This window comes from Malaclemys terrapin, chromosome 8 (genome assembly GCF_027887155.1).
Source record: "Malaclemys terrapin pileata isolate rMalTer1 chromosome 8, rMalTer1.hap1, whole genome shotgun sequence".
In the NCBI taxonomy this organism is placed as follows: Eukaryota; Metazoa; Chordata; order Testudines; family Emydidae; genus Malaclemys; species Malaclemys terrapin.
In genome coordinates, this window is record NC_071512.1 from 35,642,236 (window position 1) to 35,660,204 (window position 17,969).

Sequence of the window (17,969 nt, forward strand, 5' to 3'; positions counted from 1 at the left end):
CCCTAGTTTTTTCCATTGGAGGGGAGGGTAGCTGGTTCTCCTGGATGGGCTTCAGGTATTATTATTATTGTCTGTATTCTGTTAGCACCTAAGAATCCCAGTCATGGACCATGACCCTGCTGTGCTAGGTGCTGTACATTTTTCTACTAGAAGAAGAAAGAATTTCGCAAGAGGCTTCTAATTAAGGAGACCTGAAAAACAAAGGTGTTTGCCCAGAATCCCCAAAAGCCCAACAGTGACATTTTCCATTGAAAAATGGCTCTTTTTTGTCGAAATGTCAATTTCCACAGGAAATGGCCATTTCAACTATTTTTTTCCAGGTTTTCATCCAAAACATTTCAATTTTTGGCCAGCAATACTGAAAATTGTCACCCAGCAACCGGGGTTCAGTTTTGCAGTGAAAACCTGAAAAGTTTCACGTGATTTTCTATGGCAATAACTAGTTGTTGTTGTTTTCATTCACATTTCTCATGAGGAAAAATCCCATTTCCTGACCGGCTGTACTGATCTTGGGGGAGCCAGCAAGCGTGGACTGTGCTGCCTCCAAATATACTTACACTCCACGTTTCCCCCACTCCCCTATCATCTCCTGAAAGAGGTCCTCTCCCTAGGTCTGCAAGAGAGGGCCCCCACAGCGGGAGATGTGAGATTCCCTTTCCCCACCCATGCTTTGGGACAATCACAAAGTCAGATCCCCTTATCCATTCACTTTTATCTTATCAGGCACCACAGTCATAGAAGGCCTCAAACAGAACGGTCCAGAGCCAGGCCCACTCCTGCATCCTCTATGGAAATGCACAGACCACAGGAGAAAAACACCTGGTTCAAATTCCTGATTAGACCAACAGCTTATGGGAGACAGTCATTTCCCTCCCCTCATTGGGGACCAGCCTGTGTAAGGCACTCGGGTGCTCAGTATCTCACAGGAGGGGTTCAGCATGTGCCATCAAATTATCTTTAGACCCTATGTCCCCTAAGGTGATGGGGACACTTCAGAAACAACAAATCCCAATGATGCGCGTGTAAGAATCAATGCCCCAAAGAGCTTTCAGTCTAAACAGACAAAGGGAGCACCATCAGCCCACTTTACAGATGAGAAACTGAGACATGGAAAATCTACATGACTTGCCCAGGGTCACATGGGCTGTATCTACACAGGCTGCTGCCGCGAGTGTCTAGCTGACAGATGTGGCCTTGCAGGGCTCATGCGACTGTGCTGAATATGGCCATGTAGATGTTGCGGCTTGGGCTGCAGCTCGGGCTCTGAAGCCCCCCTCCCTACGTCTCAAAGCCCGAGCTCCAGTCTGAGCCACAATGTCTGCACAGCTATTTTTAGCGCTGTAGCGTGAGCCCGAGTCTGTTGACCCCGGCCCTGAGACTTGCGGCTGCAGGCCACCGCTTGCTGTGTAGACGTTCCCACGGAGACTGCGGTAGAGGCAGACTGAAGCCAACTCTCTGGAGTCCCAACCTGGAGCTGTAACCACTAGCCCAGCCTTTCCATCTAGAAGAGGCTATTAGTAGTATTATATTAACTTTATCCCAGCAGCTGGCAGCCGCATAGTGAGATGAGCAAAATCGTGGTGAGCTAATACAAAGGAAACAAAATGACAAGGTAACTGTCTCCCTTGCAACACAGCCCAGTGCCTTGTCAGCAGGTCACAGGCCAGGCAGTCACCCTGGCATGAGACCATGGGGGCTGAATGCTTTTTCATCTCCCCACCCCCCATGCACTGGTGCACATATATTCTAATAGCTGCTTTTATCCGCCTCTCCTCCCCCTTGCAGCGCTCGAGAAAAGCATTCAGGTCAATATGTGGATGTTACCAGGGCCCGTTTACCAGAGCGACACAGCAAGGCGACCGAGGCGTGCACGAGCTGAGCAGAAGTGGTGGGCACTGCAAGAGGTGTATTAATGAGCTGTGACACTGCCTCTCTCTCTCATAGTCATGGGACCGGGGGATCGGCCCTGGTAAAGCCACGCCAGGGACCCACAGAGAAGAAAAGCAGGCGGAATTGCCTGGCACAAAAGGCTGCTGGAATGCATGAGCAAAGGACGTGCGGTCTGCTTCCTTTCGAGGCAGAGACCGGGTGCCTGACCCTGGGCTGCTTTACTGATGTGAAGATTACAGCATATAGCATGGCTTGATTGTGACACAAAGGCTGGGTTGTCGGTAGGTTCATTCTGACTAAACCCCACAGCTTTTTCCTGCTGAAAACATCCCTTGGCCTTTATAGTTGGTCCCCTTTTCCTTCAGAAGGCGCCGAAGTGTAGCAGGAGAGTAACCATGCCCTGGATTTAATATTATTAGTGTATTACAGTCACACGTAAGGGCTCCACACAGAGTGAGCGACACTCCCTGCCGCGAAGAGCTTGAAGTCTCAAAAGACAAGCCTGACCACAGCTGGGAGGGAGAGGAGACTTGCCCAAGGTCACGTGGAAAGTCAGTAGCAGAGATGAGATAAGCACCCCAGTCTGCTGAGTCCCAGCTTCATGCACTAGCCCTACTGACACCCACCATCTCATTTCACTTACACGCCTGAACATCAGACAGATGGTAACAAAGATGGGGGCAAAGAGTGACCTGGAAGTGAAAGACTCAAGAGCGTCACAAATTGAGCCAGCCAGGCCTGCGCATGGATGCGTTAAGCTAGCTGGCCTTTTAACATCTGCCACACTGGGCTTCGGGGGTGCGTTCGAGTGACCTGCGGCAGCACACGTGGTTCAAAATGGGCATCAGGGCAGAAAACTGGCCAGGGAGGGGAGGAGGAGGAGCTGTGTCAGCCAGGGCCGGCTCCAGGGTTTTGGACGCCCCAAGCAGCCAAAAAAAAAAAGCCGCGATCGCGATCTGCGGTGGCAATTCGGCGGGAGGTCCTTCGCTCCGAGCGGGAGTGAGGGACCATCCGCCGAATTGCCGCCAAATACCTGGATGTGCCGCCCCTCTCCGGAGCGGCCGCCCCAAGCACCTCCTTGCCAGGCTAGTGCCTGAAGCCGGCCCTGGTGTCAGCATATAGAACATTACATGGGATTACAGCCTGCAAAGTAGCAGTGTGTGTGTGGTGGGGGAAATGGGGCATACAGACCTATGAAAAGTTTGGGAGGGGACAAAACAAGGTCTTTGCCCTCAGTAAATGATGCCCCTTGTTCAAAAAAGTTGAATCTGTTGCCCTTCCATTTGAGCTGTGACAGCCACTCTGTTTGAGCAGGCCTTTGGCCAGCAGCAGTGGGAGAAGGCACTGGTGAAGGAGGTGGCTAGGGAGGGCAGCTCCATGGCTGCAGAGGAATGCCAGGTGCTCATCTGCAGTCTCTCCGGTGCACCACAGCGCCTCCTACGGCCAGCAAGAGTACTAGCGGCTAGCCAGGAGAAGAAGCAGCCCAGGGAGAGGCACACAGAAGCCAGAGAGGAACCTGAGTGGCGTCACATTTTGTTTCTCTTCTGTCCAGGTGTTTCAGCTTCACGGGTGGGTGGAGCTTCACGGGTGGGTGGAGCTTTGGTGGTTGGAAGAGCTTCAGAGAGCATCACAGCCAATCAGTCAGACCCCAGACCTCTCCACTGTCGCCGTGTTCAGGCAAAATCGTGCCATGGGGCCGGCTGCATGCCCTGCCATTGGGTGCCACTCCCTGCCCACACCTGAGCGGTGCCAAATCAGTGTCCTCAGAGGAGTCTCTCCTGCACCTGCCCTGGGCTGAGCTGCTGGGATCCATTTGTTCTATCTCTGGGACCTTCTTCAGGGGCAGAGAATGAGGGACAAGCTGAGCTAGGGAGAGATCCTGCCAAGCCCTTATTTGGGTGAGCAAAGAGGTAGCAGGATCAGGCCATTGATGAGCTACGTCCAGGCTTCCTAGGGCAGAGAAGGGACTGCGAGCGGAACCGAGGGGCCGACCTCCCAGGGCTGGTGTGAGGATTAGCGAATGCCTGTTTAGTGCTCTGTAAACTTCGAGCCCTGCTGCAGGGGTAAGCCTTGGGGATAAAGCAATTGGCGAGGGAAAGCTGCATGTGGGGATGGCCTGGGGCGGGAGAGACGGAGGAGCTATCGGAGGAAATGAGATGATGGGTGAGGGGAAATTGACTATTGGGGGGAGTTTTCAGGAAGGAAAGAGCAGGCGGAAGCGAAGGAGGAAGGAGGGAAGAGAGGGAGGGAATATGAGCAGTTCCTGTGGGATAGGAGAAGGGAGAGAGACTAGGACAGGGACAAAGAGAGAGGACAAGACAAAGGAAGAGAGGGCAAAGGGATAAAAACAGGCGACCCGGAAAAGCAATGCAAATGGAAGGAGCAAAACCACTGACATGGAAAAAGGCAGCGAGAGGGGGAGGAAAAGGAACAAGGGACTTAAGGGATCATGCAGGGACGGCAGGAGAAAATGCAGCACATCTAAGAGAAGAGAGAGTGGAGTGGACTGAGGCCTGACCTACATGCAAAGTTGTACCATTTACTGAAAGGTGTGATTTCAAACCCATTGAGTTAAATGCGCAGCGCCCTGGGTGGATGCTCGCCTTTCAGTTTAAACCAGGCTCACTGCAATTGGATGTAAGCTAGTTAGGAACTGGTGTAAGTTAAACTCCAATAAGCCTCTCATGAACCCAAATGGGAATGTCCACAAAGATTATTGAACCTGTTTAACTTCATCGGTTTGAAAAGTGCTGTAGGCTAAAATGATGTCAGCAAGGCCTTGACTGTGAGCTCTTTGGAGCACAGACTGTCTCTTGCCACGCATTTGTACAGCACCTGACATGCTGGAGTCCGAATCCTTGACTGGGGTCTCTAGGTGCTACTGTAATAGCAACAGTAACTAGGTTAAATGGACAGAGCCTAGGGAAAATAAACAGCAAGGTACAGGAAGAGTTTAGAATGCATTCTGGGGACATAAAAATGTGGAGAAGGGAGAAAAATCATGAAACTGGCAATTCTGATTGTGACTGTATTAAATCATAGCTTCATAGAGGTGTAGGGCTGAAAGGGACCTCAATGCCCATCCCCTGCACTGAGGCAGGAACAAGTGAACCTAGGCCAGCCCTGGCAAGTGTTTGTTCAACCTGTTCTTAAAAACCTCCAGTGACGGGGATTCTACAACTGAAGTCTAGTCCAGCCTGGTCCAGTGATTAACTACGCTTTCTAGTTGGAAAGTTTTTCCTAATATCTAACCTAGATCTCCCCTGCTGCAGATTAAGCCCATTACTTCTTGTCCTACCTTCAGCGGACGTGGAAAACAATTGATCACCGTCCTCTTTAGAACAGCCCTTATCTGTTATCAGGTCCCCCCTCAGTCTTCTTTTCTCAAGGCTAAACAATCCCGTTTGTTTAAACAAACGCTCTCACAGGTCAGGTTTTCTAATCCTTGGATCATTTTTGTTGCTCTTCCCTGGACTCTCTCCAGTTTGTCCACATCTTTCCTAAAGTGTGATGCCCTGAACTGGACACAATGCTCCAGCTGAGGCCCATCAGTGCCAAGCAGACCAGGACAATTACCTCCAATGACCCTCCTGTTAAAACTTTATTATTTGTAATTATTACAGTAACACCCAGAGGCCCCAGCCAAGATCAAGGCCTTATTGGGCCAGGTGATATTGCAAATCCCTAGTGAGACACAGTCCCTGTCCACAGGGCCGGTGCAAGGATATTTTGCGCCCTAGGTGAAACTTCCACCTTGCGCCCCTCCCTCTTGCCCGCACATCGGTTCATTGAGGGGCAAATCCCAACAAACCTTTATAGACCCCAGGGGCCAGCCATGCCCAGGGGCTGCTCCCCAGACCAGGTTCCCTCCTCCCCGCCCCCTGAGCTCCCCTGGAGAGTGCACACACCCCCGTGAGCCCTCCCCACCCCACCCCACCCCGGCGGCCCCCGCCCCGAGTCCACTCTCTGGCGTTGCTGGGCTTGGGCTGCTACAGCAGCTCGGCAGGGAGGAGCTGCCTTCCGGAGGCACCGGAGAGCCAGAGCGTCGGTGGTGAGCCCCAGCCATGAAGGAGCCGGCGTGGCGCAGGGGGGCAGCAGCCCTGCAAAGGCGGTGGCACCACTAGCAGGGAGCAGCCGCGCCCCCCACCCCTCCTGCCCAGGCTGTGGCCCAGCGCCCCCCCCGGGGGGCTCCTGCAGTGGATGCATGCGGGTGGCAGTCCCCGTGTGCCCTTGCAGTGCACAGGAGGCTCTGGTGGGGATGGGGGAGGAGCAAGGGCATGGCAGGCCCAGGGGAAGGGGCAGAGGCCTTGGGGGAAGGGGTGGAGTGGTGGCAGGACCTGGGGCAGAGCAGGGGGTTGAACAGTGAGCACCCCACAGCACATTGGAAAGTTGGCGCCTGTAGCTCCAGCCTCAGAGTCAGCGCCAATGCAAGGAGCCGCATATTAACCTCTGAAGAGCCGTGTGGGAGCCACAGGTTGGCACACCCCTGCATTATAGTCACAGTAACCCTTCCTCTCTCCCACCCTCTGTCTGCCCTGTGAATTGAGATAGGAAGATCTGTGGACAGGCAGGGCTGGTGCAACCACTAGGCAAACTAGGCAGTTGCCTAGGGCGCCAAGTGGTTGGGGGCGCCCAGGGCCGGCCTTAGGCATAGGCAGCTGGGTAGGGCACCTGAAAATTTGGGGCAACACTGGGTCTTAGTGTCCACCCCTCTGGTTTTCCTATCCCTGTTCTGACGCTTCCTGCAGGCTCCGAGTCTTCCTGGGAAGGGGATCTAGTAGTTAAAAGAGAAACAGTCTCCAGCCTGCCAGACCTATTAGCACAACACTGAAACTGTTAAAGAGCCATTCAAGGGGTAATGAAGCCATTTAACAGGCATTTGCCAACCCCCAGGTATATACTGTCAGTTTCTGAATGTACTGACAAAAACAGTTGTGCATTATTGTAATATTTACTCAAGACATGTCAGTCTACAGGACCTTAGTTTAAAATTTGCTTTAAAAATATTTCATTAGTGAGTTGGTGAAGATTATAAAATAACATCTCTAAAAAATCCTTGCACAGATTTTTAGATGCACAATCTGAGTATTCATCTTTAGCCTTAAATGCTTGGATCTTCAGACATATGTTTTTTTAAATAAACCCTTCAAAAGACCATCCTTCTCTAAAATACACATTTTAATTACTATAGTAAAAAAACTTACTTCCAAAGTCTTCCTGTCCTTTCTGTCCATCCATTTCTCCCTTCACCCTCTCTTCCCCCCCGCCCCCCCATTGAAGAGAGCCCTTAAAGGGACAACAGCCCTTTGCTTCCAGATAGCTGGACAAAGAGTTTCCCTTTCTTTACTTCTGACTATCTGATGAACTAATTTTAAGAGACCCCTCCAGCAAAATCAGTACATTAGTAAGATATAAAATCCTTTGTTATGCCTAAAATTTTGGAAACATCTTTTTAAAAGTTGATGAAATTTCATAAACATGTGTATTGTTATGGAGATCACACAAAGTAAATTAGTGTTCCCTTCTTCTAAAAGCAATGAACATTGTTATGAACACACTAAACCTCTGTGACTGATTAATTTAAAATCATGTCTGTTTCAGTGACTTAAATATGTAGTAATCTGGAATGATTACTTTATGAAGGCTTAAGAGTACATTTAAAATATAAAATCAACTTAGAAATATTGATTAAGAAAATGTAAAACAGAGAAGAGCAGCACCAAGTATTCCATAATATTTAATGTTGTATTCAGCAAGACAGCTTACTCACCCTCACTACAAAGTTTTTGCAAATAAATGTCTGACAAACTTCAGGCTATATCAAAAAACCTGTGACTGACATTTTTTTATTCCCAAGTTTAGTGCTTTTAATTAGGTACCTTCTGCATGTCCATTCTGCATGAAGGAGAGGGTACAGGGGTCTCTGCGGGGAACTGTAACTCTCTGCCACCATGAGGCGGGCTGGGCATCTTGTTATTCTTTCTGCCTTGTCCCTCTGCCCCCACCGGGCTGCAAGCTCAGGCTGCCGTCAGGCATAGAGGCACCAGTTTAATAATACACCTCTACCCCGATATAACGTGACCCGACATAACACGGGTTCGAATATAGGGCGGTAACCCCGGGGCTCCGGCAGCAGGGCTCAGGCGGCGTTTTAAAGGGCCCGGGGCTCCGGCTGCTGCAGGGAGCCCCAGGCCCTTTAAATCACTGCTGGAGCCCTGCCACCACTACCCCGCTATAACAGGGTTTCACCTATAATGCGGTAGGGATTTTTGGCTCCCAAGGACCGTATTATATCGGGGTAGAGGTGTACTGCATAGGGCCCCATAAATCCTAAGGACGGCCCTGGGGGCGCCAAAAAGCGGTGCCCTGGCTCGGCAGGGAGAAGCTGCCTTCCAGAGGCACCGGAGATCCAGAGCGTCGGCTTGCGGGGGCGGCGAACCCCAGTCATGGAGGAGCCGGTGCAGCACAGGGGGGCAGCAGCCCTGCAAAGGCAATGGCGCTGCTAGCAGGGAGCAGCCGCATCCCCCGTCCCTCCTGCCCAGGCTGCAGCCTGGTGCCCGCCCCACCCCCGGGGGCTCCTGCAGGCTGCAGCAGATGCATGCGGACAGAGGCCCCCATGCGCCCCCCAGCTCTCCCCTCGCCGCGCTCGGGCTCTGTGGCTCCCGGGCGTGTGAGCTGCCGCCGCCGGGGCGCGGGGCCCTGAGCCTGCTCCGGGAGGGGTGGCGGCAGCGGAGAGAGGAAGTGTTGCTGTGACTATAATGCAGGGGTGTGCCAACCTGTGGCTCCCACACGGCTTTTCAGAGGTTAATATGTGGCTCCTTGCATTGGCGCTGACTCTGAGGCTGGAGCTACAGGCGCCAACTTTCCAATGTGCTGTAGGGTGCTCACTGTTCAACTCCCTGCTCTGCCCCAGGTCCTGCCACCGTTCCACCCCTTCCCCCAAGGCCTGCCATGCCCTCGCTCCTCCTCCCTCCCCACCAGAGCCTCCTGTGCACTGCAAAACAGCTGATTGCGGCGGGCGTGGGGAGGGAAGGGGAGGTGCTGATTGGCAGAGCTGCCAGTGGGTGGGAGGCGCTGCGGGCTGGAGAGGGGTAGCACATGCGGGCTGCTGACGTATTACTGTGGCTCTTTGGCAATGTTCATTGGTAAATTCTGGCTCCTTCTCAGGCTCAGGTTGGCCACCCCTGCTAATGTGTTGATCAGACACAGTGAAAGGATGCTTCCAATTACACGTACCAGACGACAGCTTTGCACTTTTTGGATATTCTTGCTCTAGGGTTTGCTGTACATTGGGTGATGAGGCTCCCATGCGGGCTGTGCACTTTGCTCATCCCTGCAGCATGGAAATCACAGTGAGGACCAGCAAAGAATGGATTACAAAGAGCAGCGGGATAGGGCAACAAGCAACCCTTGGATGCTCAGAGGTGTTGAGAATCTCGGTTTGTTGGCAGGACCTGTGAAACCTTATTCAATAAAGGAACATGCACACGCAATGCTCATACACACCGAACTGCCATTCCACTGCTCTGCAGCTGCTGGGGGAATGGGAAGATGTATGGCATGGGGAAGGCATCTGCTGAGCTTCCATTTCTCTAGCCAGCATTTACGGCAATAAACATATAGATGGTGGTTTAGAGAGCCCCCCATTGATCCCTGTCTTATCTAAGGCTCTGGATGCATACGTGAATTCTAAATGTAAGTCCCAGTAGAGAAGAATGAGATCAAACCCACAGTCCTAGCAGGGCAGCCGACAAATCGGCCTTTTGTTCCAAATTTTGAAAAATACATGAAAGTGAAAAATTCAGCAGCTCTGTCCCCTCAGACAGTCACAACGGGAAGGCAGCCATGGTGCACTGGTGACAGAAGAGACAGGAGGCAGGTCTTTTGCCTATTTTGAGAGGAATGGACTTGCATAATTGGAATTTTATCGGCTCCTGGGAGAGGTCTAAATAGAACCGTGTCCCCAGCTCTGCGAGCCAAGATCAAAATGGCAAAGGCTATGAGCCATCCTGCCACTGGCCATAAGCTGCTGAGGTCTGACAGAACTGCCTGGTCCGTTCTGTAATCGGGCCATGAGGCAGCTTTACATCAGTCATTGTCAGAGAGAAGGTACCATCTGAGGGCCTGATCCCATGTCCACTGACAACACTGGAAGAATTCCCAAGGATTTCAGTGGGCCCCAGACAAGGCACTAGTCTGTCCCAGTTGCAAATTCCCCTCATTTCTGAGCGGCAACATGGTACAGTGGCCAGAGCACTGGGTTGGGATTCAGGAGACGTAGAGTCTATTCTTATCACTGACCTGCTGCGGGACCTTGTGCCAGTCACTTCACCTTTGTTTTCCTTTTGTCTGTCTAGGCTGTGAGCTCTTCAGACCGGGGCCTGTCTCTAGGTGTCTGTGCAGAGACTAGCACAGTGGGGCCCTGAACCCCGCTGGGACTTCTGTAGTACAAATAACTGCGGTTTATATGTCATGCTAAGGTAGGTGTTTTTAAACCCTTCGCTCCATTCATTTTAAGCTGTATGCACAAAAATGAAGCTCAGCCCTTTAGCTGGACACAGGGAAAGTGAAGAATGCAACCGGGCAGGTTTGCACAAAGATGGCTCCGCATTGCCGCCTCATTCCCGCATGCTTGTGTTTGTTAAGCAACACCAGCATGTAATCCAGCTCAAACAGGACTTTAGTTCCTGTCAAAGAGACTGATCCCTTCTTCCTTGGAGCCTGTCATATTGAAAGGGACATGTCTGGTCAAATACAGCCCGAAATGTAGGCTGGGGAAAAACGAGCAGAGGAGAACAAAGCTGAGAAGTGTTTTGATGGAATTTTTAAAAGCCCAAATAAAAGGGCTGTTAATATAAACATCCCCTTGTAGCGTCTGTGCTGTGCTAGGGCAAAAGGACAGCAAAGTGAAATTGACTAGAAACAAAAGAGATACTGACTAGTTTATTTTCACTGTCCATGGTGAGTGAAGTGTACAAAGCAATGAAACAGCTGAAACAGACAAGAAACGTAGGGTTCAGGTAGGGCACTATGCCCATTTACAGCAGCTGAGGATCTAGCCCTAGATTTAAAAAGTCTGTCCCCTTTAATAATAAAAGGTGGCGCTTGTTTTTATAATGTACGTAAGAATTTTTTTAAATGTATGATTTTTAGCCTGAGAGCATCTCTGAAAATTGGTCAGATGCCCAGATGCCACAGCAAGGCATGCCTAACCATCTTGTAACTAGCTAGCTGTGGCTCCACAGAATAGGTCATGCGGGTGTGAGACGAATCCTGATGGCTAAGGGGGAGAATTCTTCCCTCGACGTTTTCAAAGCCGTGTGACGGGATTTAGCCACACAACTCCCACTGACCTTAATAACTCGCATTGACTTAAATGGGAGCCGTGTGGCTAAGTCCTGGGCAAGGCTGGAAATGTAGGAGTAAGTGTCAAAAGTAATTTATTCAACACGTTTCTCAGGCTGCTAAACTCGGGGAAGCCAATTCTTAACAAGGATCTCAATAGCGCCGGAGCCAACAGAGACGAAAACCTATGAGCTTTCCCTTTTTAAAACAAATTTCCTCTCTTCCCCCACAGCTGGCGAAAGCTGCTGAATTGACAGCCCCGGAGAGCAAAGTCCTTTGTCTAACCCCAGAACAGGTGCAGAAGAAGTGCAACATTTCTTGCACCCTGTCCAATCAATGCCTGGCGCTGCCCAGATCTAGAGGGACCTGCTCTCTCAAGGAGAGAGGGAGTCAGTTTCCATGGCCCATTTAACCCCCAGGCTTTATGCTGAGACTGCCAGTGAGAGTACAGTCAATCATAGTGGAGCTTTTTGGAAGTGGATGGCAGCCTCTTAGGAACTGGAATCAGACCCACTGTCTCATTCCTAGACCACGAGAAACGTCCACAAGAAATGTGCAATCACACCAAGCTCACCTGGGCGCATGGTCCACCACAAACACTAATCTTCAGCCATGTTTGCAGAAAGGTTTGCAAACCATTCAACTGACCCATTATAAATCTGTACCAGCAGACTCCGCAGCCATTCTGAGTGAGTACTTGGGGGACTATTCCAATGGCTCCGGGGCCTGTCCTGTGAGACTCAATGTTGATTTATGATTTCCATTGAAATGACGTGAAATTCACAGCTTCACAGAGCTTTAATGTGAAAGTCAGTAACTTTAACTAAAATGTAACCCTTCTGCCCATCTAAGTTGGCAGCAACAAGGGCCGGGTTCTGTATCTAGGGGTTCCGTTTCAATAACACAATGCAAAACCGGCTCGAGCCCCCACCCAGTGACCTGGGACAATTACATACCACCCCCTGGGCACCTCTAAGAGGCAATACTTCCCCTCTCGCAAGCACGGAGTCTGAGTGTAACAGAAAATGTTTAATAACATGAGGTAAACAACATCAGCATTAAATTGGAAAAACACCACAACTAGAGTTCTTAGACCAAACCATGAGCGAAGACCCACCCCAGCAAATTGGGCCGTGTCCTCTCCCGTTGGTTCTTGAAACCAGCGACCCAAGAATCACCAAAGTCCCAAAAGTCCACCAATCCCAAAGTCTCTTGGGTCCAGCAACCCAAGAATCACAAAAGTCCCAAAAGTCCAACAACCCCCCAAAGTCTCTGTCCATGATCAGTGCAGCCCCAGAGTTCAAAGGGGGGGGGGTGAGCAGGGTGTTAAGGGGCACCTTACGTGATCCGAGGCCAACCGGCTGCTTCTCCGTGGGGTTCCACCGCAGCCTTCATCACAAAACTGCTCTGGCAGCTGCTCCGCTCACCAACCTGTGAGCCGCTCCGCTCACCAACCTGTGAGCCGCGCTGCTCCGCTCCGCTCACCGACCTGTGAGCCGCGCCGCTCCGCTCAGCGACCTATGAGCTGCGCCGCTCCGCTCCGCTCACCGACCTGTGAGCCGCTCTGCTCCAGCCGTCCCTTGGGCCGCTCCCACAAGGCTCTGCTCTGCTAGCTGCTCCTCCAGCCGCTCCGCTCACCGACCTGTGAGCCAGGCCGCTCACCGACCTGTGAGCCGCTCCGCTCCGCTCCGCTCCAGCCGTCCCTTGGGCCGCTCCCACAAGGCTCTGCTCTGCTAGCTGCTCCTCCAGCCGCTCCGCTCACCCCCCGCTAAGCTAAGTTAGCTTAGCAATATAGCTTCAGGCTCCCCCACTAGTTAACACAACCTCAGTGATCTCAGCTCTTAAATAGCTTCAGCTCTTAGTGATTTCAGCTAGTAGTAGGGGAGCCCCAGTGCTGGTGCACTATTGGCCCAAAGTGAACTCAGCTCAGCAGTCTGTAACTAGACTCCTAAGGGAATCAAAGTTAGCTCTGACATTCAACAGTGTCTCTATGCATCCGAAGAAGTGAGGTTTTTACTCACGAAAGCTTATGCCCAAATAAATCTGTTAGTCTTTAAGGTGCCACCAGACTCTTTGTTGTTTTTGTAGATACAGACTAACACGGCTACCCCCTGATACTTGACAACAGTGGAGAGAGGAGGTAGTGCAATTGGTGTTTCAACCCCCTCAGGGAGGGGGCCATACCATCAGGCACAAATACCTGTCCCCATCCTCTCTCAATTCACTGGGTTTTGTAACCCATGCCCCTTGACAAGCAAATGCTACTTAGGTAATGGTGAATGACTCACTCAGTCCTTCTGTCATACAACAGTTCCACTGGCTTTGATTCACAGAATCAGGGTAACAAAACTTTATTCTTCCTGCCCCAATAACAGAGAAACTGGGGATCCCACACCAGCCAAAGTAACCACTTTGAGTTGCTGTGGTTTCATGCCAGGTGAGTGGGTGTGCCTATGCAAACAAGATCAGCCCCTGGAGTTCTTTTCCACACTCGCCATAATTCACCACCAGATGTCAGGGTAGAGCTCATCCTGACTCTGCTTACAGAAGTTTGCCTCAGAATTCCAGCTTCATTTGAACCCAGAACTCAGAGCAAAGCTCAAGAGGTAGAGAGCAACATAGGTGAACCCTTCTGACAAGTGAAATGAGAAATTTTGCACAATTCCAATAATTTCCCATAGCCTTATGAAGGCAGTAACGTCCCGTCACTACCAATGTGGGCCAGGAGCTGGTATCCCAGTGGCAAAAGGATCTGTATTTTAGAACCAATCCCTCTCCCATTCACCTTATTTATATTAATTTATGAGGCCTGGCTCTGTTCTTCATCATGGTGAATTCGGCTTTCATGTCCTGACTTTCCTTTAAGAGCTTAGCGTAGAGAGATGGGCCCAAATCAAATGGCAGGACCATCGCACAGAGAGAAGCCAGTCTCCAGCTCCTTCTTCCCCTCAGTAACAACCAGGGATGCTGGAACAATTTGTACAGTGGGGGTGCTGAGAGCCATTGAACCAAACTGTAAACCCTGTGTATGATGGAAACCACTTCAAGCCAGGGGATGCGGCAGCACCCCCAGCACCCTAGTTCCAGCACCTATGGTAACAACTCAAATATTGTCTCAGAATCACAGCAATGTAGGACTGGAAGGGACCTTGAGAGGGCATCAAGTCCTGCCTTTGTACTGAGGCAGGACCAAGTAAGCCTAGACCATCCCTGACAGGTGTTTGTCCAACCTGTTCTTATTAACCTCCAGTGATGGGCATTCCACAACCTCCCTCAGAAGCCTGTTCCAGAGCTTCACTACCCTGAGAGTTAGGAAGTTTTTTCTAATATCTAACCTAAATCTCCCTTGCTGCAGATTAAGCCCATTTCTGCTTGTCCTACCTTCAGTGGACATGGAGAACAATTGATCACCGTCCTCTTTAGAACAGCCCGTAGCATATCTGAAGACTATCAGGGCCCTCTCAGTCGTCTTTTTTCAAGACTAAACATACCCAGTATTTAACCTTCCCTCACAGGTCAGGTTTTCTAAACGTTTTGTCACTTTTTCTCTCCTGCGCTCTCTCCAGTTTGCCCACATCTTTCCCAAAGTGTGGTGCTCAGAACTGGATACACTACCTCAGCTGAGGCCTCACCAGTGCCGAGCAGAGTGGAACAATTACCTCCTGTGTTTTACATACGACACTCCTGGTAATACGTCTCAGAATTACATTAGCATTTTTCATAACTGCATCACCATGTTGACTCATATTCAATTTGTGATTCACCATAGCTCCCGGATCCTTTTCTGCTGCCCATGATCATCAGTGATACGTAATAATGCAACTAAGGGAATCTAACGGCAATTCCCTGATGCACTAGTCTTAGCCTGTAGCGTGCAACCTAGATCCCAAGTGGATGACATCTGTGATATGAGAGTGTTTAACATCTGGGCAGTGCAGAGTCCAGGCTGGGAACTTCTGGAGCCTAGCAGGGATAGGTCAGTGGTTTGAGCATTGGCCTGCTAAACCCAGGGTTTTGAGTTCAATCCTTGAGGGGGCCACTTAGGGATCTGGGGCAAAATTAGTACTTGGTCCTGCTAGTGAAGGCAGGGGGCTGGACTCGATGACCTTTCAAGGTCCCTTCCAGTTCTAGGAGATAGGATAGGATATCTCCATTATAGAACATGCTGGGAGTTAGAGGGTGGCCAAGCAGGCTGTGAGAAGGGAGGAGCCAGGCAGTTGTCAGGGTCTAGCTGGCAGGTTAGTCATCTAGGGGAGGAGTTAGTCTCTGTCATTATTAGGGGGAGGGGTAGCTCAGTGGTTTGAGCATTGGCCTGCTAAACCCAGGATTGTGAGTTCAATCCTTAAGGGGGCCATTTAAGGATCTGGGGCAAAAATCTGTCACATCTTGATCTACTTGGTCTTACTGTGAAGGCAGGGGACTGGACTCGATGGCCTTTCAAGGTCCCTTTCAGCTCTATGAGATAGGTATAGGGGACTTGCTGGAGATTTTAGCAGTGGGGATGACAGCCCAGGACTGCAGTGCAGTTTGCTGAGGCTGACTATACATTCACTACATGGCTGTAGAGTTCAGGGTAGGTGAAAGCCGCTGCTGTGGTTTGAACATCCTTCTCTGATTTTTTGGCAGCTTTTCCCTCTTTTTCTCCTGGAGCAGTCCTGCATCTAAACTTGCTCTCTCTCTTCTGGCCTGACCATTTCTAAAGGTGTTCACAGATCGGCTCAAAAGAGATTTGAGACAAACAGCAGTTGACAAGATGAGACGATAGGGGAGGAGTTTTGTGAAATGCTCTGTTCAGCACAGGTGGAACATTTTTCTTCGATACGCACAGTGGCTCTCATAGGAAATGCTATTGCATGTAAAAGGTGAACTTTGATGGGCCAAGACCTGAGTTCAGATCCTGTTTTCCCCCTGCAATTCTAATCACTACCATCTACAGGTGTATGCTGTGTTCACTGACCTAGTGTGAGTGAGTCCATCAACAATAGTGACAGAGACCTGATTTCAGGTCTTGGCAGGTATGTAAAGTTACTAGCTGTAGGGTGACAGCCTCAATTACCTGAATATCATGGGGAGAGGCACTGAATGATTTCAGATAATCAAGGGATTGGATAATTAAGCAAATGTTAATGAAGGGTGGAGACCTTTCTCTGATAACCGAAACTTCCTGGTAACTGCCCCATAGTTTGGTTTAAGGTGTATTCGTTTAGAACAGTGACTCTCTACACTGATCTTTTATGATTGTTCAGAGAAAGCAAACAGCTTCCTTTGCTCGCTGTTCTCCACTAAAGCCAACACCAATAGGGTTACCATCCGTCCGAGTTTCCCCGGACATGTCCGGCTTTTTCAGTGTTAAATGGCCGTCCGGGGGGGATTTCTAATCAAGTAGAAATGTCCAGGATTTCCCCTTTCCCCTCATGCGGAGTGTGGCGCGGCTGATTGGACGCCTGGCCTGATTGAAAGCCGCTCGCAGCCACTAGGGCCTCTAGCAGCCAGAGTCCCTTCCCCTCCCCCTCCTCCCCCACAGAGCAGCACGGCTGTGTTTGATTCCACGTGGAGCCTGCATTTCTCCCTCTGCCGGGTGAGCGGGGGGAGCAGGGCAGGCGGCGGGGGTGTGTGTGTGTGTAGAGGCTGCAGGGACAGGGGGCGCAGAGGCTGCAGGGCAAGTGGGGAGCAGGGGGCACAGAGGCTGCAGGGGCGGGGGGGTGCAGAGGCTGCAGGACGAGTGGGGAGCAGGGGGCACAGAGGCTGCAGGGGCGGGGGGGTGCAGAGGCTGCAGGGTGAGTGGGGAGCAGGGGGCACAGAGGCTGCAGGGGCGGGGGGCTGCAGAGGCTGCAGGGCGAGTGGGGAGCATGGGGCACAGAGGCTGCAGGGGCAGGGGGGTGCAGAGGCTGCAGGGTGAGAGGAGCAGGGCAGGCAAGGGCATAGGGGCTGCAGAGAAGCACTTAGCAACCCCCAACCAAGATCAGAGCGGGAGGGAGGAGGGGGAATGCGGGGTGCTCAGAGGAGGGGGCAGAGTTGGAGCAGGGACTTTGGGGAAGGGGTTGGAATGGGTGCGGAAAAGGGGTGGGGTTGGGGTGGGGCCGGGGTGGGGAAGGGGCGGGGCTGGGGGCGGGACCGGGGCCCCGTGGCGTGTCCTCTTTTTAAAATGTTTGAATATGGTAACCCTAAACACCATGCCAGTATGCACCACTGGGATATTAATTAAAATGAGAAGCAACTCTCCTGGGAGTGTCTCAGTGAGCTAACAAGTTTAATGCACACACGAGAACAAAGGAAGACAATGGTGAGGTGGGGTGGCCTGCACACAGACTTGTGTATTAGGAAGTTGTGAGTTCTGATCCCACCTCTCCAACAAACTTGCTCCATCGTCATAGGCAGTTGCTTTGTCTCACCTTACTTCAGTTTTCCCCTCTGTCACGTGGGGTGAGGCTTACTCCCTCCCTGGAGTGTTGTGACAATGAATTGGTTAATGTTTGCACAGCACTTTGTGCATGTGCTAACCAGTGTAGTTACTAGAACTGGATGCTAAAGAGTGCAAGTCAGTTACTAGCCAGTGAATTGGATACACAGATTGAACAAGTGATTGATAAACATACACATGCTAGGAGAGAGAACAAAATTAGAAAGACTCAAGGGGTATGCGTGGATGTGTGTCGCACACACAAACACAAACTCCTGCTGTGCATGCTCAATGGAAGAAGCAATAAGGACATAGATGTGCAAAGCACAATATT